Source organism: Meriones unguiculatus, chromosome 17 (assembly GCF_030254825.1).
Source record: "Meriones unguiculatus strain TT.TT164.6M chromosome 17, Bangor_MerUng_6.1, whole genome shotgun sequence".
In the NCBI taxonomy this organism is placed as follows: domain Eukaryota; kingdom Metazoa; phylum Chordata; class Mammalia; order Rodentia; family Muridae; genus Meriones; species Meriones unguiculatus.
In genome coordinates, this window is record NC_083364.1 from 35,313,367 (window position 1) to 35,330,511 (window position 17,145).

General features: G+C 45.9%; 1 long non-coding RNA gene across 1 annotated transcript; it reads left to right on the forward strand.

Moving 5' to 3' along the window:
- The first annotated feature begins 1,588 nt into the window (after nucleotides 1–1,588).
- LOC132648534 (uncharacterized) lies at nucleotides 1,589–16,731 on the forward strand. Its single transcript, XR_009586955.1, has 3 exons — nucleotides 1,589–2,011; nucleotides 2,818–3,002; nucleotides 16,634–16,731. It is a non-coding gene; the product is annotated as an uncharacterized LOC132648534 (long non-coding RNA).
- The last annotated feature ends 414 nt before the right edge of the window (nucleotides 16,732–17,145 follow it).

Here is a 17,145-nt window from a genome sequence, read left to right on the forward strand (position 1 = left end):
CACGTATGTAACTGGGTACAAAGCTCGAGTGCCTTTCGTGCCTGAGGAAGCTCTCCAGCCAGGCTTTCATTTTCAATAGAAGGCAGGAGGCATGCGTAGAGCAGCCCCAGTTGAGGCACAGTTCCGCCCGTCACTGCCCATTTGTATCTAGGCTGGATTCTGTCCCGTAAGGCTGTCCGACTGGCGGTCAGAAGTGGGCGATGTCTGCTCCTGAAAGACAGACCCCTCCCGCTCACACCAGGCCTTTTAGCTTTTCCCTTCTTCTGACATGCTGTTCTCAGGGAAACTCCAGCTCCTGGGAGACCATCACTCAATAGTCTGATAGCCAGAGCGGTACAGATGTCTCTTTTTAGATCTCGTCACTGCTGCTAGGGCAGGGACGGCAACGCTTATAAGCCAGTTTGCCTTTGATGTTGCAGAGAGTACTCTGGGACCCATACAGCCTCAGGAGGTCACATGGCCACCTGTGGCTGAGATCATATACTGGCCAGCCTCGCTCAGTGCTACCGTACTTAATGGGAGCCTCCTCCACATCATTTCCTATCCGTTTCCAGAACAATTAAGCTCAAACATCTTCAAAGATGTCAGCCCTTCAGCGGCTGATTGGCAAGGGATGGTGGGCCCTCCCCGGTGGGCTTGCCGGCTTTACTTCTCTAACCAAGAAGACAGCCACCTAATCCAAGGGCAACGGGAGAGCAGGCAACACAAAAGCAACTTAAATACAGAAAAGGTATTTATTCTGGTTCACAGTCCTGGAGGTTGGCAAATGCAGGAGCACAGTCCCAAACCCATCTCCCCCTTAACTAGATTTCCGAGATGCCTACTACTGCTCAAAAGCCACCCAGCATTCACCGTGAATTGTAAAAAGAAACTAGGATTAAAAAATACCTAACTTTTGCCAATTTTACAAAAGGGGGCATCCTGTGAAGGCTTCTAGGCCACCTGCCTGGGCCTTGAAGGCACCTGTGGACGTGTGAGGTCCTGTACCTTGAACATGATCATCTTCACTGCCTGGATCTTCCCCTGGATAATTGCCTCCAACTGGTTGTATCCTTGGTCCCTCCCCCACCCCCCCACCCCCAGACAACTTGCTTTGCATAACTCTCTCAGCCCCAGTCATTGGCTTTTTGTGCCTAAAGGCGACAACACCTGGACTCCAGGTCTAATTCCCTGCACTGTTTGTGGTTTTCATAGCTCACAGCTTTGCCAATAACCCTCCTGGAATGTAGCCCCTCTTCACACACACACACACACACACACAAACACACACACACACTCTCTCTCTCTCTCTCTCTCTCTCTCTCTCACTGTTCCTTTTAGGACTCTGACTGGTTTTATCTTCTCTCTCCCCAGCAACTTCCTGACTTTTCCCTCTTGCTTCACCCCAAGTTCCAGGCTCATTCACTGCCCCAAACTATGGCTTGTCCCATCTTCTTGCCATAGATGCCTTCAGCAAACCCGTCTTTTCAGACCCAGGCCATCCCATCCTCCTCCCAGGCAGCCATTACTGCTAAGCATATCCATTAGGGAGAGACACTGTCAGGAAGAGGGAGGTTCCTTCCCTCCCCTGGGCCAGTGAGCTGGGATTCCCTGCATCTGTGAGTATGGGAATGATTAGGCTGGCTGTGTGCCCTGCACAGATCATTTCCAGCCCCGGCGCCAGAAGGATTGTGCGGGAACGCAAAGCTGGGCATCAATGTGTCCTTCTTGAAACCCTGCTTTAAAGGACAAGTCATGGCAGATCTTGGGACGGCGGGGGGGGGGGGGGCTCTTGAAGAGGATGGCCAGGAGACCGCAGGAACCCCAGGGGAACAGCATCCTGGTTCCCTTGTCTTGGGTTGTGGAGAGTGCTTCCTTGGGGGAAGTGATGGGAGCAGCTTCAGCTGGGTAGTGAAGCAAATGGAGCCTTGCCTGGCAAAGAGGCAGAAGGGACTCCAGGCTTTTCTTGCCCGGGACAAAGTTTCTTGCAGGGCTTTGCAGGCTGCCTAGAAGGAGGTGGCTGTGGGACCAGGTAAGTTTCGAGTGTGAGCAAATTTTTTGTTACCAAGGAATGCTGGAGATCAGCTTAATATTCGGGGGTTTCGAGAAAAATTCCATGGAGCATGGGGCCCCGCTTATGCTTCAACTTTCTGAGTCTCTGTGCCGAAATGCAGGGACTTTCAAACCGTGGGGGAACCAGATGTCTGAGGAATCTTTCACTGGCTGCTTTAGCGGTAGGCCACATTTTTATCTCCTCTGTAGAGGTAGAAAGGTAAGTTTGAGTGTGTGTCAACTCCCTCTCGCCCAATGTTCAAGTGTTCGACTCTTGATTCCTCCCCGTGGTGATGCCGGAGGGGGGCAGTGGTAAAGGAGTTCCGAGCATGGGGACAAAGCACTCAGGAATGGATGAGTGCGTACACTTGCAGGGCTGGGATAGTTAAGGTAAGAGCGACAGTGAGACTCACCTCTTTTTGTTTCTTGGTTTTTTGAGACAGGTTTCTCTGCATAGCCTTGGCTGTCCTGGACTCACTTTGTAGACCAGGCTGGCCTTGAACTCACAGAGATCCATCTGCCTCTGCCTCTGCCTCTGCCTCTGCCTCTGCCTCTGCCTCTGCCTCTGCCTCTGCCTCTGCCTCTGCCTCTGCCTCTGCCTCTGCCTCTGCCTCTGCCTCTGCCTCTGCCTCTGCCTCTGCCTCTGCCTCTGCCTCTGCCTCTGCCTCTGCCTCTGCCTCTGCCTCTGCCTCTGCCTCTGCCTCTGCCTCTGCCTCTGCCTCCCTGAGTGCCAGGCTTACATGCGCCACCTCACCCCAGCTCATGCTCTATCTCTTTTGTCACCAGCCAGCTGGCCTTTCTGCTTGCCACCACAGGAAGCAGCAGGCTGCCCTTGCCAGAAGTTGAACGGGTGCCAATCACTGTGCTCCTGCATTTGCCAACCTCCAGGACTGTGAACCAGAATAAATACCTTTTCTGTATAAGCTTCCTGGTTCCAGGAATTCTGACTAGGACAGTATGCTTATTTAAAGGTAAGGGTGTGATGGGTTCCCTCTGGGATCTTCGCATCAGAGTGTGTGGGGGTGGGAGCGATGATGGCCAGCATGATTAGCGGAATGTACATTATGTAGACACATTGTGGAAACACAATATATGCAAGCGCGTGCACAGTATGTATATACTCTATAATATATGTGTGAGTGTGTATGCATACACATATACACATGTGTATATATGTATATCTATATATGTACGTATGTGTATACACACACATACATTGTAGCCAAATGGTTCATACCTATCGGACATAAATGGAAAGATCACTCGGTGCTGACCACAGGCAGATCCGTGACCTAACAGAGGACATACCTAAAATTGTTCTGGCCTTAAAGCAAGCTATTTTTCTATGCTGGACCTCCATACTCTCATCTATAGAATGTGTCCTGAAGATTGAATGGTCTGTACTGCTACCTCTAGTTGTAAAAATTCTATCATTCTAGCAAAACCAATCCCAGCCCATTGCGAGGGTGAACGGTTTTCGCCCTTCACTCGGGTGAACTTATTTTCCTTAAAGTAGTTCCGTAATGAAGCGAAGAGGTCCAGTCCTTGGCCCTTCCTCTTGGCTCTGCCTCTCCAGGTCTGTGTGAGCTTTGATGAGCTGGCATGCCTCTCTTAGCCTTGGCTTCGGGTAAATAGGAGGTTTTACACCTAATCAGGCCCTTGGGCTGGGGTTGCTCGACCTGATTTGTAGTACCAATATCAAAGTGTCCTGGGTCTCACTATGCCAGCCCCAGCTGAGGAAGCAGGCAGGCATTTTGAGCCTTCTCGCTGAGACACTCTATACCAGATAAACATTTGTCATCGTATTTCCTGACTCAGAATGTACCTCTAAATATAATCTCCCAGGCTTAAACAGCAAGAAGACATGGAAGATGAGTCTCCTGGAGCTTCCTACATTTTGGCTGTTGCCTTTTTAATCTGAATCTAAAGCCCTGACCCTGTTCTTCCCTCTGGATAACCAAGATTGGCAGGATAGTCACTGGCCCACCAGGAAGAGAGGACCCATCTCTCTTTGGCAGTTTGCCTTGACCTTGAACTAGCAGCCGCTTTCTGTTGAGTCTGATTTTCAGATTACGCACATTCCACCTTTGTGCTAATTTATTTGGTAACAGAACGTGATGCATCATGACTTCCTTAAACCCAGGAGCTGGAGAGAAAGGTGTGTTCACAGGGAGTGGGTGGAACAGGGAAGGCCTGAGGGCCTTTTCTCAGAGTACTGGCTATGGATCAGGCAGAGCCAAATTTGACTCTGAGTGGGTTTATTTTTAGCTGTGTAACCTTGGACACATCACTAACCTCCCTGAACTCACATCTCCTCCTCTAAGACTGCCCAGTGCCCATAGGTTCACATGATAAATGTGCTATCCTCAGGGCAGTGGTCTCCGTGCAGAGCCAGGGCTTTATGCCAGCTCTTTCCTTTTCCTTTCACAGCCCATCAGAACAAAAGGCATGTTAAGAACTCTTAGTCTGGTGACATTAGGGAGTCATTGTAACAGGCCTGCACTCAGCTCCCCTTGGTGGTGCCCTTCCCCCGCTCCCTTGCCCTCTCTGATTTGGTTGCAGGCCATCACACCTCCACTGTGCTCTTGTTCTCACAGTGGACTGCCTGAACCACCCTCCGCCATCTCTACACTCAAGCCGGCCTCTTTTTTTCTCTAAGACCCAGTTGACTGGCTGGGCTTGCTGGGACGCACCTCTTCCTTTGAAGTACAAGTGGGCAATTCCTGAGCTATGCCTGCCCCATGCCGACTTCTGCCACTGTGTGCTTCCTCTCTGTTACAAAGAAACAAGACAATCGTCCTCCCTCCTCTGGGACTGACCTCCTTGAGCATGATAAATAGTATCTAGGTCTCATCTTGGAACCCCTCAGCAGCATGCTCGGAGCAGAATCTCAGGAGCTGTTGTTGAGGGAGTAAATGCAGGGAGCCGGATTTGCTTGAGGTGGAAAATGAGAAATAGACTCATTCTTCAGAGAGGCAGCAGGAAAGGGAGAGGACAGTTCCCTCTCAGCCTACCTGTTGTGTGACAGGGATATTGCAAGCCCTGCTTCACAGAGGCAGAAAAGGAAGCTGGAGAGCTAGGGAATGAGGCTCTGGGCCTGGCTTTGTGTCCAGTGCTTAACATGTGCCATTTCCTTCCGTATTCTAGTGACTCTCCTGCAGGGCTGTTGTCCTCAGCTTGTAATTGAAGAAACTGAGGCCTGGAGAAGTTATGTTAGAACCTGTGTTTACAAGGCTCAGCTGGAGGTGGGCTGTGCTATCTGTGCCGGACTTCTGATGGGTGTTACAGTGGCTCCTTTATTTTCCATAACTCATCAGTTTAGCCTCTAGCACCCCAAATTCTCCCGAGGAGCAGAAACAAACAAAATCTGATCGAGTCTAAGAGCTCATGGGCAGACAAAAGACTTAGTTTTTTGTTTTCATTTTTTATTTTTTTAGGTGAGTCACAAAACATTTGTTGTTGTTGTTTTTTATTAATTATACTTTATTCATTTTGTATCCCTTGTTTTTATTTTTTTTTTCCCCAGTTGTCTTAGCTCTTTGAACAAAGCAAGGTACCGTGTTCAGTTAGAACTATCTCTTTGCCCTTCCCTGTCTCCCTTGCTTTGGGAAGCCTGATCCTTGTCCTGTCCTCTGGGTTCCTACTGTTCTTGGTGGAGAGGCCCCTAGGGTGGTAGGTCTGGGGTAAAATCCAGCTGTTGAGAAGCCTGTTGTCTGCCCCCGGCCAATGGGCTGTCAGGACCTAACCAGGCACTCTGCTGCTGCTCAATCCTGCTGCACCCTACATCTCTCAGTTCACACAACTCTCGCCAGCATAGGTGGCAGGACTCGGCCTGTCCCTTGTGATTCATATGGCCAGTTTTATTCCCACCTGCTCTGTGTTCTGTTAAACCCGTGGTATTTCCCAAGTGCTCGGTGGCCTTCTGCGTTTCCCAGAAGGGCTTGGTCAAGCCAGGCAGCAGCAAGGGAGGAGTGGTCCTGCCTCAGGCCCATCCAGAGCCAGTGGTGCAGCAAGGTAGATGTCAGATGGGCCCACCTCACATCTACAGGGCAGCCTCCTCCTGGGATTCTCTACGCAGGAAGAAGTACAAACTGTACCTCTAAGCCTCCCCAACCCCAGCCCCCAACATCTGAACACCTCCTAGGCCTTACCCTTGGAGTTCAAGCCTACCAGAGAGCTGGGCCACCATGTCTACCACTTGCTTTTCTTTCCTACCCTCATGGGCCCCTCTTCCCAAGTCTGCTACCTTCCCTCTGCCACGGTAAAGGGCTCCTCTTACTTTCCAGAGTGTGATGGGGACCTCCCTAGCTCTCCTCCCTCCTGGAATGCTGTATCACCTTTTCTTTCTTGAAGCCACTGTGATGTAATGGCTGTAAGGAGAACACGCTTTTCATTTTACCCATAGCACTAGGAACCAGGTGCAAACACGTCCAACCCTAAAGCTTCGCTTTCAACCACCACTTTAAAACCTCGGCTGCAGAACTGCAGTGGAACAAATCTTCAGTTTCAACACAGGTCTAACTCAACCTTAACATCCAAGTTTTTCCATCTAACCCTTGCTCTCTTTTCTCCAGCCAACAAGAGCCCCTTGCTGCTCTAAGACTGTGTCGGCTCAGCATTCCACAACGGTCAGCACCAAGTTAGCAGGCTCCACTTGAGCTGGGGGTTTTCCAGGCTCTCTCCCCACAGGGATCTCCAGTGTAGACTCAGATACAAACTTTCAGGGTGGAAATGCAAAACATCTCTCTGTGAAAGCACTTTGCATGCAGGCTTCTCTGCTTTGGCTCACTTAAGGCAGACTCCGAGTGCCTTTTAATAGGTTTGTTTTGTGGTTGGTTTATTCCTCCGATGGGGGTGAGTGGATTTCACTTAGCTGTGTAAAGAAGGAGAGGCAGTTGATGAGCCAAGTGGAGCGGCTGGTATCAGAAGGGCTGAAGGATGCTGAAGTTTCCCCACGGGTCTCCCAACCCTCTTGAGCCTCTCACGGGGCTGCTTTGCTGCCTGGTGACTTTTATTTTGATTTTCCCTGTAGCCACTCAGGATCTGTTTGACTCACCTGGAAAGCTGCATCACCTTGAAAAATCTCAAGACCATTAATCGATTGATTCCTTGTCGCTGCTGCTACTTTCTATTAGCAAGGTGGAAGAACGGGTGTGCTCTACAGAAGACCAGATGTATCTGTGATGGCTATTCTTGCTTGTCAGCTTGACTACAGCTGGAATTAGCTAAAACCCAATCAGCTTTGCACACCTGTGAGGGATTTTATTATTATTATTAACTAAATCATTTGAAGGGGAAGCCTTCCTCCCTCTTTTTGTTTCTGTTTGTTGTTTTTTCAAGACAGTGTTTCTCTGTGTAGCCTTGGCTGTCTTGGGCTCACTTTATAGACCAGGCTGGCCTCAACCTCACAGAGATCTGCCTGCCTCTGCCTTCCTGAGTGCTGGAATTACAGGCGTACACCACTGTGCCTGGCTGGGAAGCCACATTTTAAAATCCACAGCTTTTGATGTGAGAAGATCCACCTTTAACCTGGGTCATACCTTCTGCTGACAGCCTATATAAAGGACACAGAAGAAGGAAGCTGGCTCGCTTTTTGCCTGCTTGCTCTTACTCTTGCTGGCAAGTCTATTCCTTCGCTGGCACTAGAGCCTACTTCTTCAAGATTCTGGTGTACACTGAAGACCAACAGAGACAGCCACCCTCATGGGCTGAACAACTACTGGAGCCATTGTTAGACTAGCTGGACCATATGGAGTATGTGCGTGTGTGTGCGTGTGTGTGTGTGTGTGTGCTCGCGCTCATGTGTGTTCTGTTCTCCTAGAAGACCCTAATACAGTACCATTACTAGTAAATAGAAGTAGACTTAGCCAGGCAATGGTGACACACACCTTTAATCACAGCACTCAGGAGGCAGAGTTTGAAGTCAGCCTGGTCTACAGAGTGAGTTCAAGGATAGCCTTGAAGGGCTACAAGTTCAAGGGCTACACAGAGAAACCTTATCTTGAAACTCAACCAACCAAGCAAACAAACAAACAAACAAAAAAGTCAGGGTAGAGGCCACTTTCCAGGTCATTTTGCTCAATCTGAACTATATTTGTGGAAATGTGTCAGGTCATTTTTTCCTTCTATTTCCCCTTTTTATTTTAAAGGCATGATTGGGATTAAACCTGAATAGGTCGTAACTTTCAAAGAGAGGGGAAAAAAAATATATTGTGCCTCCTTAAGTGACCTTCATTCTTCTTCGTAGCTTGAAGAGACTCGGTCTAGGAATTTAAGTTAGCAGACATTTAATGAGTTTCTAATGCATGGAGAGTAGATTACAAGGGAAACCGAGGCACAGACTTGGACCTCAGAAGGTTTGTGGCTGCTAGGAGCCAGATGTCAACATGAAGCCTCTATTCTGCCTAGGAAGATGCTCCTGAGCCCTGGCCCTTCCCTCGTGCTCCGCAGTCTGGATTCTAGGAAGGAAGATAGGCTTTCAAAGCCATCACTCTGTCTTTTCCTTCAACCCCCCACCCCCCGGAGTCCTAGGCCTATGCTTTCTTTAATACATGTACTTGCATAATTTCACAAGGTAGGGTTACCGTGCTTAGCAAGTAAAAAGAAAAAGAAAAAAAAGAGTACAGCTGGGCACGGTGGCACAGGCTCACAGGCCCCTCACTCAAAAGGCTGAGTAGAAAGATGAAGAGTTCAAGGCCAGCCTGCAGTAGGACACTGTCTCAAAACAAGCAGGCAAGCAACTAGGGGAAACACTTACATGAAAAAAAAAGGTGCTCATTTCTACACCTGTATCTGAATTCCTATTTGCCACGTTTTATGTGATAACCCTGACTTACCTGTGTGATCTCCTCGTTAGCAGATGGGATGTTCTCAGTCTTTTTCACAGCCGCTCTTCTCTCCGTGGTCTGAGTGGCATCAGGGCCTTTGTGTTTTGTTTTGTTTCTCTTGCCCTCACCCTTTCTGGGATTCAGGCCACATCATTGTCTCAGACAACGTGGCATCTACTTAATGTATCAACTTATGGTCCAGTGAGCATAGTTATGCAGACTCACCACAAATGTATAAACCTCCTGAACTCCTGGGCAACTCCAAGATCTGCAGGAGATCCCCCAAATTCAGTATATTGCAAACTTCTCTATCCTGTTCTCCCGGTCTCTGAATGTATGCTATCTTGACCCACTTTCTGTGTCATAAAGCCAGCACTCCCAGCTTTTATCTCCAATATCTGATTTGTCCACTTACAGGTTTATCTGTCTGCTAAAGATCAGGCAGCTGTCCCTCCTCTCTGTCACTGCCCTATTACAAGACACCATCATTCTCACTTAGACGTGTCTAATTAGCCTGTCTGTCTCCAGGCCCTTCTTCAGTCCTTTTCCACATGTTCTTTGAAGGGTGTGACCAACACAGATGGATTCACCTCTTCTGCTTCTTTAATCCTCACCAACCAGTGAGAAACTTGGCATGTGGGACTGGTCACTCCGTAAATGGCCAGCTCCGCAAACTCACTGCTGACACAGGACACCCCTGGCCATGCTGACACAGGACACCCCCGGACATACTGAAAAGGAGCTCTCCTTCCTAGTTGTGGTCCAGAGTCAGAGATCTTCTCTGTACAGCCTACTGTCACCCGAAACTATTGAGCCTCTTTACATCCTCCACAAAGAGATGCCTGGTGGCGAAGAGAGTGGTGTACTCTGTAACTCGTCCCTTAATAGCTAGAACCTTCTAGAACCTCTGTCGGAAAGCATCAGACCAAGCTCAGTGGTAGAGCGCTGACCTGAGATGAGTGAGGGCCCGACGAGGAGGGCCCAACTGCAGACAACACCGCACGATATTAAAATGGAAAAAAAGAAAAAAGAAAAAACCCTCTGGATGCAAGACCTGAATGTAATGTGGCTGCCTGTATATTAGCCCAGGCTCTGAGCTTCTTAAGCAAAGGCCCGCATTTTAAAGGGTATGTAGAACTTTAAAAATATCCGTAGGGGCTAGTGAGATGGCTCCGTGGATAAAGGCCCTTGTTGCCAAGTCTGGCGATCCAAGTTCAATCCCTGGGACCCAGGAGGCAGAAGATGAGGGTCTATTGCTATCAGTTGTCCTCTGACCTCCACCTGTGCACCGCAGCATGCACCATCACTCACTCCCCGTCACTTGAAATACAGTTTAAGATGTACTAAACGTTTTTATTTAATACAGGGAAAGCGTTAAATTAAATAGATTCAATACATTAAATTGTTTTGTCTTTAATACATTCAATTGTTCTCTGAATCAGGACACTAATTAATACATTAATTATTAATGGATCCATTAATACATGAATTAATACACTAACTGTTTTAACACATTAAATTGTTTTCTTTTTTAAGACAGGGTATCTCTGTGTAGCCCTGGCTATCCTAGAACTCACTCTGTAGACCAGGCTGGCCTCAAACTCAGAAATCCACCTGCGCCTAGTGCTGGGATTAAAGGCGCGCATCACCACCGCCTGGCTAAAATGTATTAAATTTTTAAAAACTCTGTAGGACTGCAGAACCCACTACAGCCAATATCTATATGCCAATCATCTAGCTGATGTTTATTGGCTGGTTTTGTGTCAACTTGACAGAAGTGAGAGTCATCAGGGAGGAAGGAGCTTCAGTTGAGGGAATGCCACAGGGAGATCTAGCTGTTAGGCATTTTCTCTTTTAGTGATCCAGGGAGGAGGACCCAACCCATGATGGGTGATGCCATCCCTGGGCTGGTGGTCCTGGGTTCTATAAGAAAGCAGGCCGAGCAAGCCAGTAAGCAGCACTCCTCCATGGCCTCTGCATCAGCTCCTGCCTCTGGGTTCCTGCCGGGCATGAGTTCCTGTCCTGACTTCCTTTTGGTGAAGAACAACAATGTAGAGCAGCAAGCTGAATAAAGCCTTTCCCTCCACCCCCACTTGCTTCTCGGTCATGGAGTTTCCTTGCAGTAATAGAAACCCTGTAAGACATGACCGCGATCAATATGTTGTTGTATTTGCTTGCTGTCTTTTCCCTTCCTGCTCTGAAGCAAAAGGAAACCAAAGGATCCCAGTGTGAGCGCTTAAAACCTGCTGAGTAGGAGGGGAGCTTCAAGAAGCAGAAGAAGCTGGGCAAACGGAAGCTGTCAACGTGATCCCATTACAGGATTGGAAGTGGCAGAAAGTCACCTTTTTCTTTAAAATGCCATTCTCCCAGAGACTGGTGATCCATCAAGCTGTATACCCTGTTAAGAAACTGAAAACATAATGGGGGTGGGGGACCACCTTATTCTAATGTGGTAACTGGAAAAGATGGCAATAGTGTAAAACACTGGATCGCTTGAGGCTGCTTGAGTTCGGTTTTAAGAGCTCTCTGCCCCAACGCAGCGCTGAGGTTTGCGTGACTGCCTTTGAACGATACACAGCCAGCAAGGGAAAACATCTGCATTTTTCACAGAGGTAAAGAGAGAAAGTGCTTATAAAAAACACATTCTAAGTAGTACTCAAGGAAAATCCAACAGCTGAGGCCTTTTTTTTTTTTTTCATGATAGACATAGAATATTTGAAGAAGGGGGAGTATTTGCTGATGGCTTTCAGTTCGCAGCTTGAACTTTAAGGGGATTTGTCCCAGTCAGGATTTTATGGATTGTCCTGCATGCGCCCCAGGGGACAGGCAGCTGACCTCAATCACATGCCAATACATCCAGAGCTGAACAATCACCGAAGAAGCTATGAAGCACACAAATGCATAATGGTTAAAAATAATAAACAAACGAAGCCTCTGTGTTTTCCTGCCTGGGAACAAGGGCCTGTTCTTCTAGTCTTTATAATGAAATAGTGAGAGTCTGTGGGGGGGGAAAATACAGCAGTTGATAAATGATCTAAGCGAAGCCTCGCAGCGTGGCATGGAATTGGAGAACTCTGCCTTCACCGGGGACTGCCTGGGAATGAAGGACAGGGGACAAGCAAGTGGCATGGGCTGCCTGACACAGAAAGTGACCACAGAAATGGAATTTACTTAATGAGAAAGGGGTTTATTTGAAAGGTTTCCACACACATGGAAAAGCAAAAGTCTGCTTTGTCTCCTAAGTTACATCCCTATTCAAGGAAAAGATCACAGTTATTAAAACGGCCTTTAGCCAGGCTGTGGCAGCATGTGCCTTTAATCTAAGCACTCAGGAGGCAGAGGCAGGTGGATCTCTGTGAGTTTGAGGCCAGCCTGGTCTATAAGGTGAGTTCCACTACAGCCAGAACTACACAAAGAAACCCTGTCTTGAAAGACCAAAAACTACAACAACAAAAACAAAGTGCTAAGCCAAAACAAGACAACAACAACAAAACAAAACAAAACAAAAACCAGACTTTAAAAAGCTTACAAAAGTAGAATGTCCTGCTTCATTTTATTTGGCATAGCCACAAAGCATAATGTCCGATTTTAGTTCTTTGGGTTAGATGTTCAGGTAGCTGTTTTTAGTTTCTCTTGCCTCTGGGTCGGGGGTGGGTGAGAGCTGTGCTGTATTGCAGCTCGCTTATTTTAATATCAAAATGGTAGGGTAGTTTCAGCACCCTACACAAACCATTCATGAAATACTCTTTTAGTACAGGGTAAAAATGCATAGTTCTCATGGGAAGCTTTCTGGAGTATCTTGCCAGGGTGCCACAGGGCACAACTGAACACTGTAGTGAGAAATGGAAGAATTGGTAGTAGTGTGTGTGTTTGACAGGCAGAGAGGTGAGGATGGCAGGCCAACCTGCCATGTTCCGTTCCAACAAATGTCCTTTAGAGAGGTGATATGTTTTCTGAGCCTCTCTCTACTAGGTACTGTGAAGAATAAGAGGGGAATCATTGGATTGTTCATATAATCATCTGCATATTTAGTCAGTCAGCCAGCCAATCAATCATCAGGTTCTTATTGGTCACCTATAACATGTTAGACACTAATAGATATACATTCATAAAGAATAGAAAACCAGTGTTGTGCTGGTTGTCAATTTGACAAGTCAAGACACACCTGGGAAGGGAAAAATCTCAGTTCAGGAATTGCCTCCATCAGACTGGCCTGTGGCCCTGTCTGTGAGGCATTTTCTTGATTGCTAATTGATGTAGGAGGGCCAAGTCCAATGCCATCATAGAGAGATGGGCCAGGACTGTAAAGGAAAGGTAGATAAGTAAGCCAGAGGAAACAAGCCAGTGAGCAGCATTCCTCTGTGGTCTCTGCTTCAGTTCCTGCCTTGCATTCCTGTTCCCTCCGTTAGGACGGACGGTAAGCTCTAAAATGAAACAGGCCCTTTTCTCCCCAAGTTGCCTTTGGTGTCAGTGTTTAGGGTATTAATAGAGAGCAAACTAGGACAGGTGTGAAAGTATTTTACAATAAACAATGTGTTTTCATCTGTGTTTCTTCAAAGAACATAAGACAGGCATGATCCTCAAACTCAGAAAGTTTTTTAATTGCACAGAGGCATGTTAACAGTGTTTTGTCATTAGAACACAATACCCAAGGCAAGTTACTTAGGATGAAAAGAGGTTCACAGTTTTGAAGGTTCGCAGTCTATGTCCAAGTGGGCCTCAGATGAGAGCCTAACTGCAGACACCAACAGTCTACAGTGAGAGGAGTGGGAGTTAGGGAGAGCAAGAGCCACAGAGACAACAGGAAGTCAGAGAGCAAGAGGAGGAGCTGGGCTCCTGAAAGGACCCTCCCCAGGGAATTGAACCTATCAAGATTTAAGACTTGGAACAATATTTTTGTTGTTGTTGAGGTCTCTCTATGTAGCCTTGGCTGGTTTTGAACTCAATGTGTTGACTAGGCGGCCTTTGAACTCACAGAGATCCACCTGCCTCTGCCTCCCATGTGCTGGAATTAAAGGCATGGGCTGCCACAACTTGGGGACAGCTTGGGACATTTTTTATAAAGCACTGCTTAGAGAATGAGCCCTCCATGACTTTAAAAGATAATTTATTCAGCAAATGCTTTTTATTTCAATTCTTTATTCTGATAAATGTTCTAATATGATACAGAACGATGGCCTTTCTGGTATAAAATATGAAGCTTTTTTTTTTTCGTTTAGTGATTCAACATCTTGCGGTGTTTCACATTTCTCATTCTGGACACCGGCTGCCCTTAGACAAGACTATAGATAAGAAAGACGTGGGTGTTTGAGATGAATGTGTACTGACATCAGAGATTCCTTGACAACAAGCGCAAAGTCCCCTCAGATGAAAATGTATATGTGGATGTCATTGCCTCTTCTAAAAAGAGAAGTTTAAAAATATCAATTTATTACAGATCCGGGATAGTCTGGAATTTACATTTCTCACTCTGCTTATAATTTACAGAGTTCATATTGTTCTCATAATTCTCATGCCCTGGTTTTCTGTGTCTTTCAAGAAGCTGCAGTCCTATCTTAGAAAGTCTTCCATGTTCTTAGAGCCAAAGAATTAGGGAATCTGGCAGCTTGTGAACTTGATGCAGCTGTCACTCCCCGGCTGCTTGAGACAAAAAAGTTTGTTTCTTCAGAATGCACACAATTAGCTGAAATCTCAGCTCAATTCAACAAAACATATAAATTACTCACACTCATTTTCAATATATTCTAAGATTTCTAAAGGGTCATAACAAATGATTACCACCTGGAATCAGAGGCCTTGAAAAATGAATTTTGTTTCAGTGGGTCCGAACATTTCTTGGGAGTCTCCGACTGCTGTGATGAGGCAGAAATGAAGAGAAACAATGTAAGTCAGTGACAAATATAGAAAATGTTCTTCGGACTGAATGAGCGTGTGCATGCTTTTCTGTTTCCATCTGGATCCCTTTCAGCGTGATTGCTTATTTTTAGGTTGGCATTTTCGACGGGGGATGAAATGGCTTCAGGAAACGATGCGAAAGGTTAAGATGATGGATGAGAAGTGTAATTTGAGAGTTGTCTGAAGGGAAACACAGCCTCAGTTTCATGTTCTATGTGTCTCTTAGGGGGGAAAACACCCTGGATAGATGTATTTCTGCTAAGCTAATGTCTTTGAATCCTGTAAACTCATGTAGCCAAGCTGCAGTGTAAAGGGTTGTAGGAGAAAGTGTAGAACTTGGAAGACACAAGGACAGGAAAGGGGTGTCACTGAACCATGAAGTAGGATCTGTGAACTGTGTCAGAGCCCCGGGAATCACGCGGTATGACGAATGAGTGAGAACAATGGGTAATTTACTGTGCTTCTTCTTGGTGAAGCTGGACAAGCTACCAACACTAACTCCCCGCACACTCTTCAAAGTATCACCGAGGAAGAGCATCCTGAGAATTTGCACACAGTTACTATTTTCCTAACATTTTTGAGAAGTCCGACTTATTTTAGAAAGCTTCATATTGTCTTAACTCCTTTTTGTAGTGTTGAATGAAAGTTAGTTCTTACTGTGCCTTTACGAATTCCTTTTCTCCCCAGAATTCTTTTATGATGAGTAAGAAAATTTCTAAGACCATTTACAACCCCACAAAAACTTTCCCCAGTCTCTTTTTAAATTTTTTATTTTTTTTATGTATATGTGTTCAGTTTCTAGCACCCACATGGTAGCTCAGAAACATGAACATACATACACCCAGGTAGGCACTCACAATAAATTACTTTTTACAAATTCTTAAAAGACAATGAATAAAAGATTTGTGTGAAGTGTTATATGTCAAAGGTCTTTTCTTTGTCTGGTGTCAACATGTCTGATACAGTCACTCATGGAACCCCATGGACGGTAAGTAATAGAGAGTGATATAAAATTAGTAGAAGACAGTTGGATTGCTGCCTAAAACTTACAGTTAGTGAAACGTCAGAGGCGGGACCATACCTTTTCTTCAGGGTTGTGGTTCCCGGTAGATTGTCTATGCTTCAATGATGGCCCTACACCATTGCATACGGGTACAGTAACTGGACTCGGGGCCTTACCAAAAAGTGAAGAAGGGAATGGAATTGGGAAAGGAATGTAAGTGCTCTTCAAAGAGTTGAAATTGGGGGCTGGGGAGTGCATATGGTCAAGTAACATACAATACATGTCTGAAATCCTTGCAAAATATTTTAAGAGAAATGTATGCCCCAAAGCACAAAAAAAAAAAAAACCACCGGATGATGCAGAACATCATCACAGCTGAATTTCATAAGGGCCAAGCGAGTAACTTGCTGCCAATGGCAGGAATTCCTTTCATGTGCTGATGCAGACATTGTCCGTGGTGACATCACTTACTTTTCAAAAGATGATTAAGTCAAGGCCAAATGTTGAAAAGATGTTACGATTTGCAACACGTTACTGTGTTATTTAGTGTACCAAAACAATGTCTGTGCCAGAACCAGAACGCAAGTGCTGACCTTGAAATTTTGCATTTTTAGTGGATTCTGCTAACAGGAAGGACTTGGACACGTGTCCCCAAGATGAAAACCAACTTATCAGTATAAATTAATATAATATATATTATATGATATAATAATATCAATACAATGTTAAAAGATAAAGCATAACAATCATTTCAAATGAAACTGAAATTTGGGGATCCTAAACGGAGGTAAACAGGTTTACATTTCAACATGTTAGCTAAACGCAGTCCTGTGAACATGGAAAAATACCTAACCTTGCTTTCTGATTTGATTTTAAGATTTCTGGGGAAGATGGAGCTGGAGAGATGGCTTAGCAGGTAAGAGGACTTGTTGCTATGGCAAAGGACGTGGGTTTTGTTCCCAGCCCCCTCACGGTGGCTCACAACCATAACTCTAGTTCTGGGGAACCTGACACCATCTTCCTTCCTTTTAGGCATGCATGTGTTACACAAACATATATGCAGCCAAAACACCCGTATATATAGAATAAACTAAAAAACCTAAATAATCATAATAATATTTCTGGGAAATAATTGCTACTTTGATATGTTTGTGACTCCATTTTCTTTTATTTTTTAATTCGAGTTAACATGATGCTGTGCCAAAAAAAAAAAAAAAAACAAAACAAAACAAAGCCAAAAAAACGCAAAATAACCCCCAAGAAAACATAAAAACCAAATCTTGCGCAATCTACATCCTATGAAAATACCCCGACTAAAATGTCGGTTGTGCTTCCCAGTTCCACCTCAGCGCAGAAATGCATCGATTCGATGTACCGTTGTTGCTTTTA